Genomic DNA, 15,307 nt, shown 5'->3' on the forward strand with positions numbered 1-15,307 from the left:
GTGAAACTAACTTGCCTACCCTGTTGAGTTCTTTCACCTAGTTGGCCTCCATCCCAGTGCTGTTCTTGGAATTGGTGCCTATCAAGTGAAATTCTCTTGAAGTTCCTATTCTACCCTGAGCTTCCAGTTCCAGGCTCATGTATGACTACTGATGACTTCATTTTGACTTTTCTTCTAACTCATATGGTTTTTTGAATTTTTATTTTTATTAGCACATGTTTGCAGTACAGGATGACTACATTCATCATTAGAGTTGGCACAGGCACACAATACATCTCAATAAATCATTTTACATTCCCTTTCCCTTCTTCCCTCCTTCCCCTCTTTCCCTCCTCCCCCTCTTTCCCTCCTCCCCCTCTCTATCTTATGTCCTTTTTGGATCATAAGTGTCTTCAGGCAATAAGAGTGTTCAAATTTCAGATTCCAAACTAGTTTACCTTAGTTTAATGCTAGATCCACCCCAAAAAAGGTATGATCCCTTGAGCAAATTGTTTAATATTAAGCTTCAGGTATCCTCTCCTGTAAAATGGTCATAATAATTGGATCTACTGCAGAAAGTTGTGAGGCTTCAATGAGAAACTACAAGTCAAATGCTAAGTCAAGTGCCACATGCCTATTAAGGCTACAAAAATGACCTTTCTTTCCAGGTGTGATAGTACACAACTGTAATCTCAACCACCTGACTTTAAAAAGGAAGATTAGAGTTCAAGATGTGCCTAGACAATTGAACAAGACCCTATCTCAAAAATAAAAAAGGTTAGAGATGTAACTCAGTGGTAGAATGCCCCTGAATTCAAATTCTGCTACCACAAAAAACTTTTTTTAAATAAATTATCTAACATATTTACATTAGGTATTTATATAATTTATATTACTCCTAATTAATCATAATAGTTGCTTATATTACTTTTCATCTTAAGTTTTTCTCAAAATCTTAAATACAAATTCACCATATGACCTAGCAAGTCCACTCCTAGGAACATAGTCAAGAAAACTGAAAATATGTGTTTATACAAAAACTGTATATGAACGTCTATAATAGCATTATAGGTGAAAACCAAAAAATGGAGACAACCCAAAAGTCCATCGACTGATAAATAGATAATATAGTATTGTGTGAGAAATTGGTGACTCCATTTTGCCATGAGACTCCATTTTGCTCTAAAAACTTCATTTTACTTTATAGCCTGTAGTTTACAGCTTAGGTTGCAGTTAGATATTAAACAGCAAGTGAACTTTAGCCTGCTTCTCCAAAAAAAAAAGCCCCCTTTTCTAGTTAATCATAAAATCTCAAAAAAGAGGAAAAAAAAGAAACAGTTTTAACTCAAAGTAGTCAAATCGCTTAGTTTTACCTACATCTTGTGTGTCAGCTAAACAGATGTGTAAAAGGTCTCGTGACATTAAAGAAATGATTCTGGGGCTGGGGATTTAGCTCAGCGGCATAAGCGCCTGCCTTGCAAGCAGGCAGTCGTGAGTTCGATCCCCGGTACCAATAAAAAGGAAAAAGAAAAAAAAAAAAAGAAAGAAAGAAAGAAATGATGTTGTAAAACATGTGGTATGTATGACAACTCACGGAACTTGCAAACTCACAAATGTTTATTTAAAGGGAAACAGAACAAAGGATCGGGGTCAGTAGCTTCAACTGCCTGAATTTGCTGCTGGCCACTGCAGCCCTTGAAAATAAATCTCACTTGTTTCTCAACTCTCAGTCTCTTGTGGGTGAATCACTCATGTTTTGCCATCACAGTGTAGGCACACAATGGAATGGTATTCAGGCAGATGAATCGAGTACTCATACCTGCTACAGTATGGAGGAAACTTGCAACTAATGATAAGTGAAAGAAGTCACTTTCATAACCGCAACATGACATGTTGTAGTTAGGTGTGGTGGCTTACACCTACAATCCCAGCACTTGGGAGACTGAGACAGGTGTCCAATTTGGGCTATGTACTAGGTTCAAGGCCAATCTGAACTATATAGGGAAACCTTGTCTCAAAAAATGAACAAACAGACAAACCAACAAAAAAAGATGACTTTGTGGGGGTATCAGGAATCAAACTCACAACTTCATGCTTGCCAGGTGGGTGTGCTGTGCTGCTGAGCTATATCCCTAGCAAAAATGACATACTGAATGCTTCCATTTATATGAAATTTCTAGAAAAGTTAAATCCATGAGGACAGAAAGTAAAATACTGATTTTCAGGGGATAGAAAGAGAGAATGGGGAGTGATTGATTAATGAGTATGGAACTTCTATTGGGGGTGATGAAACTACCCTACAAAGTGGTGATGGTTGCATAACACTGTGAACAAAAATGGCTAAAGTTGAAAGTTTTGTTCTATAAATTTTACCTCAATTTTAAAAATTTATAATATCATTTATCTTTATGTTCCATAGTGTGCCTAAGGAGATATCCAGAAGATGAGTGAGTGTTTTTGAAAAGAAAAAATATTTAATGTCTGGTATAGTGATGCACACTTGTAATCCCAGCATTTGAAAGTGAGACAGGATAATTGCTGCAAGTTCAAGGCCAGCCTGGGCTACAAAGTGAGTTCCAGACCAGCCTGAACTGCATAGTGAAACCCTGTCTCAAAAATAAATAAATAAATGCAATTTTGTCTCCTACTGAAAGACTACATTCAGTGTGGCTCAGGTCCAACAGTGTTAGCTAGGCCTTGGTTGTAAAGCACACTGGGAGAAGAGGAGCTGAGTGAAGCAGCTGGTGGGTAGGACAAAGGCCACTCGTTCACTGATCTCCAAGTTGAAAGCCCTGGCCCAGTTGTGTCATCCACCTCTGCCATTCTGGTCATACTAGCAGGAGCCACCCCAAATTCGGATGCCCCACCTCTCCTGCTGGTCAGCCAGTGGTACAAAAATGTAGATGTAGGTAAAACATTTCTTCCCCCACAAGTCCATTGAGTGTCTTTATTAGGAAGAAATAAAGATGCCTGATAAGATTTCCAAATAACTCATTGATCACCAAACCTCTGTCGATGTAGTTGAATCCAAGGGTAACCCAGTGTAAATAACAGACCTTGAATCATGCTCCAAACCAAAATCACACAATCACGTCTCTGTTAAGCCGAGCCCAGACACAAAACACTTACATGATCAGAGTAATCATCATCAACTGTATATCCACTGTCAAGCCAATAATCACAATCAAATCCAGGTGAAGAGAAGTATGAATAAATAGTATGCTGGCCTCCCATTAAAATTCTTGCTTCAAGTCTTGTAGAATACTGATATAAGAAATATAAATTGAGCAAATAAAGAAATTCAGTTCCTGGACTCACAGGGAAATAAAAGGTGGCAGTGATGGGCCTCCAGATCTGGAAGCCATAGAGGAAGGGGCCACAGGAATAAAGGGCTGATGAGGCCCAGTTTACTGACCCAGGGGACCGCAGTGCTGGCAAAGAACCAACAGTGAGTGATGGTCGGGATGCTCCTGAACCAGTCTCTGAAGTGTAATATCTTCGCCTCTCAGGTCGCCAGGATGCACACACCCACCCCTGGGCCCTTCCAGACCCCCTCACGGCAGAGCTGGCTTCATAAACTAAAGCAGGCCACAGTGCTGAAGGCGGTGACCTGCTTACAGCTAACGCGGTGCCACCCCAGATAATTATTTGTATACAAAACAATTCATAGATAAAATGATAATTTATTCTTCTATTGAAATTCCAGAATAGACTGCACCCAACAGAAAATAGAAATTCAATCTTGGAATTTCCCTTGATTAAAATACAATTCAGCAAAAAATACTAGGAGAAACTCAAAAGACAGCAACAAACAGCCATTGAGAATAAGTAAAAATGCTAATTAAAAGACAAGGCTGCTTTTAGACTCCCTCCTTCCTTTTTTATAATTGTACTATGTGCTGGCCCAGTGTGGGGTCATACACCTGTTATCCAGAACTCTGGGAAGCTAAGGCAGGAAAATCACAAGTTCCAACCCAGCCTGGGAAACATAATTTAGTGGGATTCTGTCTCCAAATAAAAAGTAAAAAGGGCTGATGATGTAACTCAGTTTGAAGGCCATGGGTTCAAACCGCACTATAAGAAAAAAGAAAAATAAAGATTGTAATACCTGCAATTCACGTGGGAAATAATGCTCTTGACTTTTTTCATTGTATGGAGGTGGACATAAACATTGGTAATCCTTTCCGAAAGTTGGTTAAACATGTATAATATATACATTTATGTTTGGAAGAAAGCCTGGAATTACAGGCTCCAGTGGTGCACTTAGAGAGAAAACTAGGCTTTTTGTTCTTTTGTTGTTTTTTTTTCTCCTTACCCCATAATTTTTCTATAAGAAGTAGTAAGGATTGCTTTTATAATAGAAATCAGAAAAATATAAACTTCTTGAAAAGTCATAGGAGTAAGAGGGGAGCCAGTTCATTTTGTTGAGAGCAACTTTTTAAAGTTGTGGAAATAGAGTAGAGCTTCTGAGCACATTAGTGATACATCTAGAAAATGATAAAGAAGAAAAATATAGAAATAACTGAGGAAGAGATTAGATCTGCAATTAGAGGATGAGCCGGGAGAGAGTTTTCATAAATCAGCCGTGTGATATGAATCATTTATCAAGTTCATGGCAACGGATGAGGCAACGCTGTGAGGTATAAGGGCAGAGTCAGCACTTACAGAATTGCTGAGCTGTATGTTTACTCCTGAGCTGAAAGTGCCCTTCCCATCACATCCTTTACAGCAGCAAGTGTGTCATTTTGTTGTACAGACATCCAGGTTCAGCTCCTGTGACGAGGACATTAAATGAATTTGTCACTAAGTGAGGAATTCTATGTAGTATGTACATTACAATATTCAAAACAAAAGAGATGGTCAAAGGAAACTCTGACTTGATGGTTTTACTTTTATTTATATAATTCTTAAAATTTGTCCTTTTTTGTGCCATTCTGCACATCTTTGTAGAGCTTCAGTGTCTTCTCTTGGGTACAGTGTACCTTGTTTATATAGCATTGTGATTTTTGCTGATTGTACTGTGCAGTACAGTAATGTGATTTCAATTCTGTTACAAATCACAGTACTGCATGTAAGTCCAAGCAGCAGGTCATAAGTCTGAACAGTCATTAAACAAATGGGTTATTAAATAAAGAATGTCTGTCTTGGTAATAACCAGAGTTGAGACATCTATTCCACAGATGAACAGATAAAAAATAGCACAGCCCTGCAAAGGAAAAGCATTTAGCCAGAAGAAGGCATGAGTATTTATTCATGCCACGATCTCCATAAAACTTGCAAATGATGCTAAGGGAAAGAAGTCACTAAAGATCATGTCCTGCATGATTCCATTTGTATGAAATGTCCCGAAAAGGCAAACTCATGGAGACAGATAGTAGATTAGCAGTTGCCAAGGAATAAAAAGAGAGAGAGAATGAGTGACTAATTAATAAGTAAGGGGCTTCTTTTTAGGGTGATGAAAATGTTCTACAGAGTGGTGATGGTTACGTGACATCGTGAGTCGAATTAAAGCCCTTGAATTATACAATTAAACATGTTTTAAATGGTGAATTTTGACTAACCTCAAACAATCTGTGCTGGGTCCCGGAAATGGAGGCAGATGGAGCTGTGAGAGTTCTCCTGAGGTCAACAGTCGGGAGGGAACCCTAGTGGTCACACTCTGGGACCTGCAGCAGTGTGGTCAGTCTCTTCTTAAAGCAGGCCTTAGCTTCATTTATCAAGATAGATGCTTTTGAGACTTCCGGGAAAATGGCAGAAGAGTAAGTGGTGAATTTTATGTTACATGATTTTCATCTTGTTTTTTTAAAGTTATTATAAGGTTGAGCATCTGGACCCTCTAGCTGCAATATGCAGACAGCCACTGTTGACTTTCTTGCCCCTGATCCTGTGAGCTAACCTAGTAAATCCATAATATTCCTAAGGAGATAGCAAGATATTGAATATCTTTAAAGGGGAAATATTTAACCAGGCTTTAAGTACATAGAGGAAATGACTCAAGTAACCTTTCTAAACTATAGATTGTTATTTTTGTACAAGACAAAACAGATTAAAAGATAATTTATTCTTCTATAGAAATTCAAAGAATTTAATGTGCCCAATGAAAAAATAAAAGTCCAATCTTAGAATTACATTCAGTTAAAAAACAAGACTATGAATAGCCATTGATTAGATGTAAAAAAAATTACTAAGTAAAGCAAATGATCGCTTTTAAGCCAATTTTTTAAAATTGTAGTACCTGCTGAGCAGGCATGGTACTGCAGACTTATAATCCCAGAACGCCTGAGAGGCTAAGGCAGGAAAAATATAAATTCCAGCCTAGACATAGTGAGATCCTATCCCTAAATAAAAAATGAAGAGCCTGGCATGGTGGCACAAGCCTGTAAGCCCCATACTTGGGAGGCTGAGGCAGGAGGATCACTGTGAGTTCAATGCCAGCCTGGGTTACAAAGTGAGTTCTATGCCAGCTTGAACTGTATAGTGAAATTCTGTCTCAAAAAGAAAAGAAGAAAAAAGAAATGACTGGGATGTATCTCTGTTCAAAGGCCATGGGTTCAAATGCCCACTACTGAAAAAAAAAAAAAACAGCAAAAACTGAAAAATTTAATATCTGCCATTCACATGGAAAATGATGATCTTACTTGGGATTTTCATTATATGGAGGGGATATAAATAGTGTATACCATGTTATATATATATATATATATATATATATATATATATATATTATTTTTGACTGAAAAGGGGTCTGGAATGGTATACCCCAACTGGTTCACTTGGAGAGGAAATCATTCTTTTTTTTCTTATTCCCTAATATTTCTAAGAGAAGCAGTAAGTCTTGCTTTCAAAAAGATATTTCTTAACTTCTTTAACAATTATTGAGGTGAGGGAAACATCAGTTCATTTTCTAGAGGCCAACTTGTAAATTTTATTTAAAATTATATAAATAAACTAAACTTTTTTGAGCCCATTAGTGATGAATCTAGAAACTCATAAACAAGTAAACTAGAGAAATAAGGGAGGAAGACATTAGATCTGCACTTAGTGACTGATGAGATAGAATCTTTACACATTGGCCACACAATAGGAACAGTTAAGTGCATGGAAGTGGGAGGGGCCATGCTGCGGCTTAAGAAAAGTCTGTACTTACAGAGCCCTTAGATGACCTTCTGATGGTGACTCCGGTAGTGAGTTCCACACCCGGCCCACCACCAAAAGTGTCATTTCATTATTTTTGTCTTTGCCAATCTAACTAGAAAATAATGAATCCTAATTCAAAGTTCATCTCTTTAAAGCTGAATATTTTCTAAGGTTTATTAGGTTTATTTATTTGCTATTTTTTTCATTTACTGGTTATTTCCATGCTTTCTTTTGCAAACTGTCTATATGTTTTGCTTTGTTTTTTCTTTTTTCTGTCTTTTCTTTTTTTTTCTTCTCTCTGTCTCTCTCTCTCTCTCTTCTCTTCTCTTCTCTTCTCTTCTCTTCTCTTCTTTTCTTTTCTGTGGTGCTGGGGAATTGAACCCAGGACCTTGCAAATGTGAAGTAAACATTCCTGTGCTAGGCCACACACCCAAACCATATAGGTTTGTTTTTAAATCATTCTTTTTCTTGTTGGCATCTTATAGTACTTTAAAGGTAGAAATTTCAAACTTCTACCCATTGATAGGATTATTTCCAAAAGATGAAAAATATTTCCAAAAGATGAGAAGTATAAAACAAAAAGCGGCCTTTATTCTGAGAACAGGGAGAGAGATGACCGGCACCAACCACAGCTGGCATGGAGGTATATAAGTAGCCTCGGTTTGGGGTGGAGCCTAAGGAGGGCATTAGGGATGCACAGGTAGCCCATTGGTCCTAAGTTTGGCGCCATAGGCAAATTTCCAGGGGCGGGAAGATGGCGTCACAGGTAAATTCCTAGTGGTGGGGGAGATAGGGACTTCCTGCTTTTGGTTGAGGCTTTCCTGGCTACAGTGTCCTGTCTGGGCCAAAACCCTTTCACCCATCACATGTGTTGTCCATATGTTTTCCCAGTGTATCATTCAGGTTCTTTTTTCTTCTTATTAAACTTTGTATTATGGGTCTCAAAATTCTGTGACAGATCTTTGGTCAAGTTGCCTTGATTAAAAAGGGTGTGGCTCCCAGTTGTCTTTTGTTGGGGACATAGCTCAGCAGCAAAGCGCCTGCCTGGCAAACACAAGGTCATGAGTTTGATCCCTGGTACCAAAAGATGAAAAATTTTTTAAAATTTTAAAGATGTGTTTTGCTGGGCATAGTGGCACATACGTTTAATCCCTGTACTTGGGAGGCTGATTGCCCAAGGTCAAGGCCAGCCTGAGCTATACGAGAGAGTTCAAAGCCATCCTGCACTACATAGTGAGACCTTCTCTAAAAAAATAATTTAAAAAATAAAGGATTTTTAAAAAACTAATAACTTTAAACACATATAGACACACACACACACACACACACACACACACACACACATACACACACACAGAAAACGACCCACAAACCATTTTCCTTTCTTCTGAAGGGTTTATGATGCATTGATAGCATTATCCAGTCTTTTACTACTAAGTATAAATAGCTAAATGTGAAAAAAACTGTGTGACCTCTCTTGATTAGCATCCCTAGAACAGGTAAGAGGAGAACCAGTCAGCTGTTCCCGTGAGCCTACTGGCATGCAGGCTGAGAATCAAACTTCCCCCACCCCATCAGCAACTGGGAACAGAGTTCTGAGCATCTTTTGGGAGGATGACCATACGTGATATAGCAAATAGGGGGGATTTCCTTCTATGTTCTGTTTGAAGGCAAAGGTTATTTTTACTGTTATGTTTTGTAATGATTGTTACGCTCTGTTCAATATTCTCCTTCAATTGGTTTTACAATGGTCTGTAATTGGCTGGATTTCTCTATACCTAATTGACTAGACAACTATTATGAAGATAATGAGATATCCTATAGTACCTATTACTACTATTCCAGTATCCTGCTTTGAAGTTCTCTAACAATGTCACTACTGAAAGGGTTTTGGCCAAGATAGGACACTGTAGCCAGAAAAGCCTCAACCGGAAGCAGGAAGCCCCTATCTCCCCCGCCCCTAGGAAGTTACCTGTGACGCCATCTTCCCACCCCTGGAAATTTACATATGGCGCCAAACCTAAGACCAATGGGCTACCTGTAAGTCCCTAATGCCCGCCTTAGGTTCCACCCCAAACCGAGGCTATTTACATGCCCCCACGCCACGTGGGGAGATCGCAGGATGCCAGCAGTGGGGGTGCCAGTCATCTCTCTCTGTGTTCTCAGAATAAAGGCTGCTTTTTATTTTATACTTCTCATCTTTTGGAAATATTTTTCATCTTTTGGAAATAATCCTAGCAACTACATTGTCTCGATTGGCTTTGTTCTATCTTGTTCTGTTGTATTTTTACTACATTCTAAATAAAATTTTAAAAAATTTTTTAAAAAGAAAGAAAAAACAGTCTAAGAACTTTCTTCCACCACTGATTAAGACTAGAGTTACAGGTGTCAGAGACATTATGAGCTTTCCAGACAGACTCGCTGACCATGCCAGTCTTCTTTTCTACTGATCTGATGACACCCACTCAAATCACAAACCACAAATGTCCCAGAGGCAGGTAGTCATACAAGTTCTCTGCCTACCTGGGCTTGCCTATAACTATGGCTCCAATGTCAGCATCAGGAGATGTAGGGCCACCTTCCAGCTTCTTAACAAACTGTCAGTCAATCTTGTCTTTCAGTCCAACAAATTCACAAGCAATATGAGGTGTGTGACAGTGCAGTATAGGAGCAGAGCCAGTACTGATTTGCATTATTTTCTTCTGACATGGAATTAATGAATGATTCTTATATTTGTTTGTTTGATTTGTGATAGTGTCTCACTATGTTGACCATCTGGTCTCAAATTCAAGATCCTCATGCATGAACCTCCTAAGGAGCTGAGCTTAGGAGTACACACCCAGGGCTCAACCAGTGATTCTTTAGCCCTGTCAGTTGTAAGGTAGAAATACATAATTTGCTTAAACTCCCTTTGCAGGTGCTATGAAAAAGTATGATTTTGCAACTGATGTTAGATAAACTTGTGTGTGAAAAAAACTCATCCATTTAGAACATTATAACTGCCAGAATATGAGTTTACACTCATGATCACTTGGAAGAATGCCAAGTACTTGGAAGAATGCCAAGTTCTATAACAGAATGATAGTTTTATGACCAGTTTTGACACTATGACTGTCTATGACATAAAGACCTATCCTAGGCCCCTGGAGGAAGCTGAGAATCACATTGATTCAAGTTCCTATGTGTCCTGTAAAGACTTGTTTTTAAGTACGAATTTTAGCTCTTATCACTACCAAGGATATGAAAGAAAACCACACTAACCTCTGGCACTGTTCTTCATTTTGTGTAATTGTTTTAACAATCTCTATTCTTTTTTTCCCCTTCGGTACAGGGATCAAATTCATGACCTTACACTTGCCAGGCAGGTGTATTGCCACTAGCTAGGATCCCTGACCCTAACAATTTCTATTCTTAAATAATAGAATTAAATATAAATCTGTTCAATGTTTCCTAAGAGGCATTTAAGATAAAAATTTTAGGCCAGGCATGGTGACGCACTTCTATAATCTCAACACATGGGAAGCTGAAACAGGAGAATCACTGAGTTTGAAGTCAACCTGGGCTATGTAATGAATTCAAGACTAATCAAAACTACAAAGCAAAAACCTACCTCAAAAAATGAAACAAGGCAGCCAGCCCAGTCCCCACATGCATGCTGGCCACCATTGGGATGCTCCCATGGGTAGCCTACGTGGGCAGGGAGGACCAGTCAGCCATGTCTTGGAAAAATCCCAGAGAGTCTGGAGAAGTCTGCCCTGCACACCTCACCTCCCAAGGGTGCCTGACCCATCCCCCTACACTGTGGACAGGTAGCCAATGTGGGAAACACCTGGAACCCACAACCCACTCATCCAGCAGAACTCAAGAAAATGTCAAGACGAAGGAGCAAAAGGCAAGCTCTGCCTTCCAGCCCAAACAGAACAAGTCCAAGAGACTTAGACATGGAAGAAAGTGGAAGTCACACATCTGAAATTTCTAGGATGGAGGGGCTGGGGGTTTAGCTCAGCAGTGTGAGTGCCTGCTTGGCAAGTGCAAGGTCATGAGTTCAGTCCTCAGTATGGACCAAAAAAATTTTTAAAAAAGAAAGTTCGATGATTGAAATTTCTAGGATGATGGCAACTGAAGTAAAGAAACTACTTCATGAAGCTGCAAAAGAAATCAGATCAAAAATAATAATTCAGGTAAAAGAAGAAATTACAAACATAATAAAATGGCTGCTAGGGACTGGGGATTTAGCTCAGCAGCATAAGTGCCTGCCTTTAAGCAGGCAGTCGTGAGTTCAATCCCTGGTACCAATAAAAACGAAAAAGACCCAAATAAATAAATAAATAAATAAATAAATAAAATGGCTGCTGAGCATATCTAAAGAAGACATAGATTTAAAAAAAAGAGCACAGGAGAATGAGGGAAACCCTGAATAAACAATATAGAAAAGAATTAGAATGCATGAAACAGACTCAAAGAGAATCCCAGGAAATTAAAAACTCCATTGAAAGCTATCAAAACCACTTGAAAGAAACTGAAGGTAGATGTTCAGACCTTGAAGACAGGATGGCAGCCAGTGATTGTGAAAGGATAGATCTCTTAAAAATAACAAAGAAGAGAGCTGGGGATTTAGGTTGGCAGTGTAAGTGCCTGCCTGACAAGTGCAAGGTTGTGAGTTTGATTGCCAGTATCAAAAAAAAAAAAAAAAAAAGGAACCAGTAAATAACAATCCCATGGCTGCAAGATGACAAAAAGAAAAATAATTTAAGAATGATACATGTCAGCAAAAAAGCAAGAGTCAACACAAATGACTTAAAGAGATTACAGAAGTAGCAGCAGAGAACTTCCCAAGCATGGGAAAAGAAACTGACATACAGATAAGTGAGGCATATAGGACTCCAACTAGCCATAACCAAAATAAATCTATATCAGACATATAATAATCAAGATCCCAGAAATTCAGCACAAGAACAGAATATAAAAGGCTATTAGAAAAAAGAAACATCACCTATAAAGGAAAATCCATCAGGAGCCAGGCGTGGTGGCTCACACTTGTAATCCCAAGCACTCAGGAGGCTGAGGCAGGATCATTGTGAGTTCGAGACCAGCCTGGGCTACAAAGTGAGCTCAAGGCCAGCCTGAACTGCACAGAGAGACCCTGTCTCAAAAAGACAAAAAAGAAAACCCATCAGAATCACCACAGACTTCTCAACACAAACCATCAAGTCGAGAAGAGCTTAGAGAGAAGCATTTCAAGCTCTAAAAGAAAAAACCTCCAACCCAGATTGAAGTACCCTACCAAATTATCTTTCAGAATTAATGGAGAAATAAGATACTTCCATGAAAAAGAACAACTGAAGGAATTCATGACCACCAAACCAATCCTACAAAGAATATTAAAGGATATTCTGGAGAGATAAAAATGACCACAGCCCCAATAGCAGAGTGGGACCACTAAGCAGGGCAGACAATTGAACAGAGAGGAAAAGTAGGAAAAACAGCATGGAAGAGACAAACCAGTGCATGTTAGTCATAACCATTAATGTAGATGGCCTCAATTCACCAATAAAAAGAAACGTAGATTGGATCAAGAAACAAGATCCACCGATATGTGGTACACAAGAACCACACTAACTCAAAAAGAAATTCATAGACTGAAAGTCAAAAGAGAGAAAACAATGTTCCATGTAACAGGGAGCCACAAAAAAACAGGGGTAGCTTGCCCATCAACTGCAGAATGGATAAGAAAGATACAGCATTTTTATACAATAGAACGCTACTCAGCTATGAACAAGGATAACCACGAGGCTCTTGTAGGTAAATGGATGCAACTTGTGATCATGCTTTTGGGTGAAATGGTTTAGACTCACATAGATAAACATAATGTTGTCTCCCTCATATAAAAAACTGAAGGAGTTAGTGGGATCCAAAATGTACAGTAGGTATTGTGAAATTGAAGGGGAGGGAAAAGCTAAAAAGGCAAGGTGGTGGCCATTGTTCATTCTCTGTTATTTTGTTTTAAAGTCCTGTATCATTACATTGTTTTGTTTTGATCTATTTTATTCTGTTTTATTTGATTTTTTGAGGTCTGATGGGATGGGCATCTATTTTGAAGATAACAAGAGGCCATTGGTGGTAGCCATTATTGATTTCCTGTTATTTTGAAGTCCTGTGTCACTTTCACTGTTTTTTTTTTTTTGGACTGGCTTTACTCTGTTTTACTTTGTTTGGTTTTATTCTCTTAAAAATAAAAATAACAACAAAAGATAAAAGCCTTTAAACTCTATTTGATGAATTTTAAATATCTATGTATGGATACATTACTAACCTTAAAGAATAGGAACCTATTTTCTACTTGCTGATCTCACAGCAGATAATTGATGTTGAAATATCAAATGTCACAAAAACATTAAGTTTGGTAAGGTTGCTTTCCTATCTTCAGTAGTTTTATGATACTGTCATTCACATGTCTTTAAGGACGTAGATGTTACCTTACATTGTGGGGCTTCATAGCTGCAGCTAGACATTTCCTGGCTCAGTCTCTCTGAGTCAATCCTTTTCCTTTTTTTTTTTTTTTTTTTTTTTTTTTTTTGGTATCAGGGACCGAACTCATGACCACACGCTTGCAAGGCAGGTACTTATGCCACTGAGCTAAATCCCTGACCTCCATTCATTCTGGAATTCACACAGGTGAATGAGTAGCTCTGCACTCAAACTCAAAGATGTTCTACCATAGTAAACCAAGTCTATTAGACTTATTGCTCTGATTTTTTCCTCATTTCCTTTCAAACAAGATAGTCATAAGTTTGATCCCTGCTACAAAAAAAAAGTATTTACCTAATACTCTCTGCTGGTTAATAACTCAAAGAAAGCATTTGAAAGGGTTGAGAACCAGGTTAAGACTTGGCCAGTGGCTTCTCACTTACTTCATGCTTCAATAAACCTCTTTGTGAAGTGTGAATTATAATATCTTCCCAACTCCACATTTGACCAGAATAACAAGCACACTATCTGAAAGCATTTAAAATGCTTCAGGAAAAAGGCCCAAAAAACCTGTAACCTTTAAAAGCAAATATTATTGTACAAAATAGAGAGATGAATGCAGCACAAAAACAACAGAAAATATTGGAAGTCTTAGACATTATCATTATCGACTTTTCTCTTTTCTCTTTTTGCCAGCTAGCCCCAAATATCTTGCAGTTGCATAATGGTTAAAGTTTGTGTGTATCATGGCAAATGCTATAATATTCGTTAGGACCCATATTACAGGGAAACATGCAGGGATGGAATTCACCACCGAGAAACACTTTTACTTCTCTATCTGCCTCCCCTCATAGTCTGTAAATTCTGATATTGATGTGAGCACAAAGCTTCACTTGTTTTGGTCCAAATATCCAGATATGTGGGTGGACTCATTCCACCAAAGAATTTCATCAAAATTCACATCTGCTGATTTCATAGTGTGAGGCATTTGACCCTTTGCCTGATGCCTCTAATTAGCATGAAACAGTTTTCCTACCTGAAAATAGATTGCTTCCACCTACTGAAATGTATTGAGCATAAACAGTATAAATGACACCCTGCTCAGTATTGCAGGGAGCATAAAAGAATAAATTAGTCAGTTTTTGCCCCTGAGAATTTCACAGGACCACATTCCTAGATATGGATCTCAGCCAGACCCAGTTCTCTAGAATGGAGGCTGTGATGTTTATCTCCCTATGCTCAGGGCCTTGGGCCTCAGAATACTCAGAAGAAAAATGACAGCCTTTCTTTCCTATTTTGTGTTCAACTTGGGAGAATCATTTCTAGCCTCTTTCTAGTCTGATCTTAATTGCTTACATAAGAGCCAGAGAAGACTCCATCATCAGAATAGGTTAGAGCACAAGTTTATTATTTAGACAAATAGTGAACAGGAAGAGATGGGGAGAAGGGGAGAGAGAAAGCACTTGCTAGAAGAAATCTGCAAAAACAAAATTTCTGCGGAAAACTAAGGAACTATTCAGTAATATTGACTCTCAATAATAAGAATAAAACAGACAAAGGCCTTGTGGGGAGAAGAAAACAATTTGGAGAAAATTCAATTAATCAAAAACTAAAATAGCCAGGTGTGGTGGCACATGCCCATAACCCCAGCACTCAGGAGGTTGAGGTAGCACAATAGCTATGAGTTCAAAGCCAGCCTGGACTACATAGCAAGACCCTGTCT

General features: G+C 38.5%; 1 pseudogene; it reads right to left on the minus strand.

Moving 5' to 3' along the window:
- Window positions 1–2,747: 2,747 nt before the first annotated feature.
- On the minus strand, window positions 2,748–10,770 carry LOC100734779 (derlin-1-like; annotated as a pseudogene).
- Window positions 10,771–15,307: the final 4,537 nt, after the last annotated feature.

The sequence above is a fragment of the Cavia porcellus genome, unplaced genomic scaffold (genome assembly GCF_034190915.1).
Source record: "Cavia porcellus strain 051 isolate PalLab524CR breed Dunkin Hartley unplaced genomic scaffold, mCavPor4.1 scaffold_17, whole genome shotgun sequence".
Classification (NCBI taxonomy): domain Eukaryota; kingdom Metazoa; phylum Chordata; class Mammalia; order Rodentia; family Caviidae; genus Cavia; species Cavia porcellus.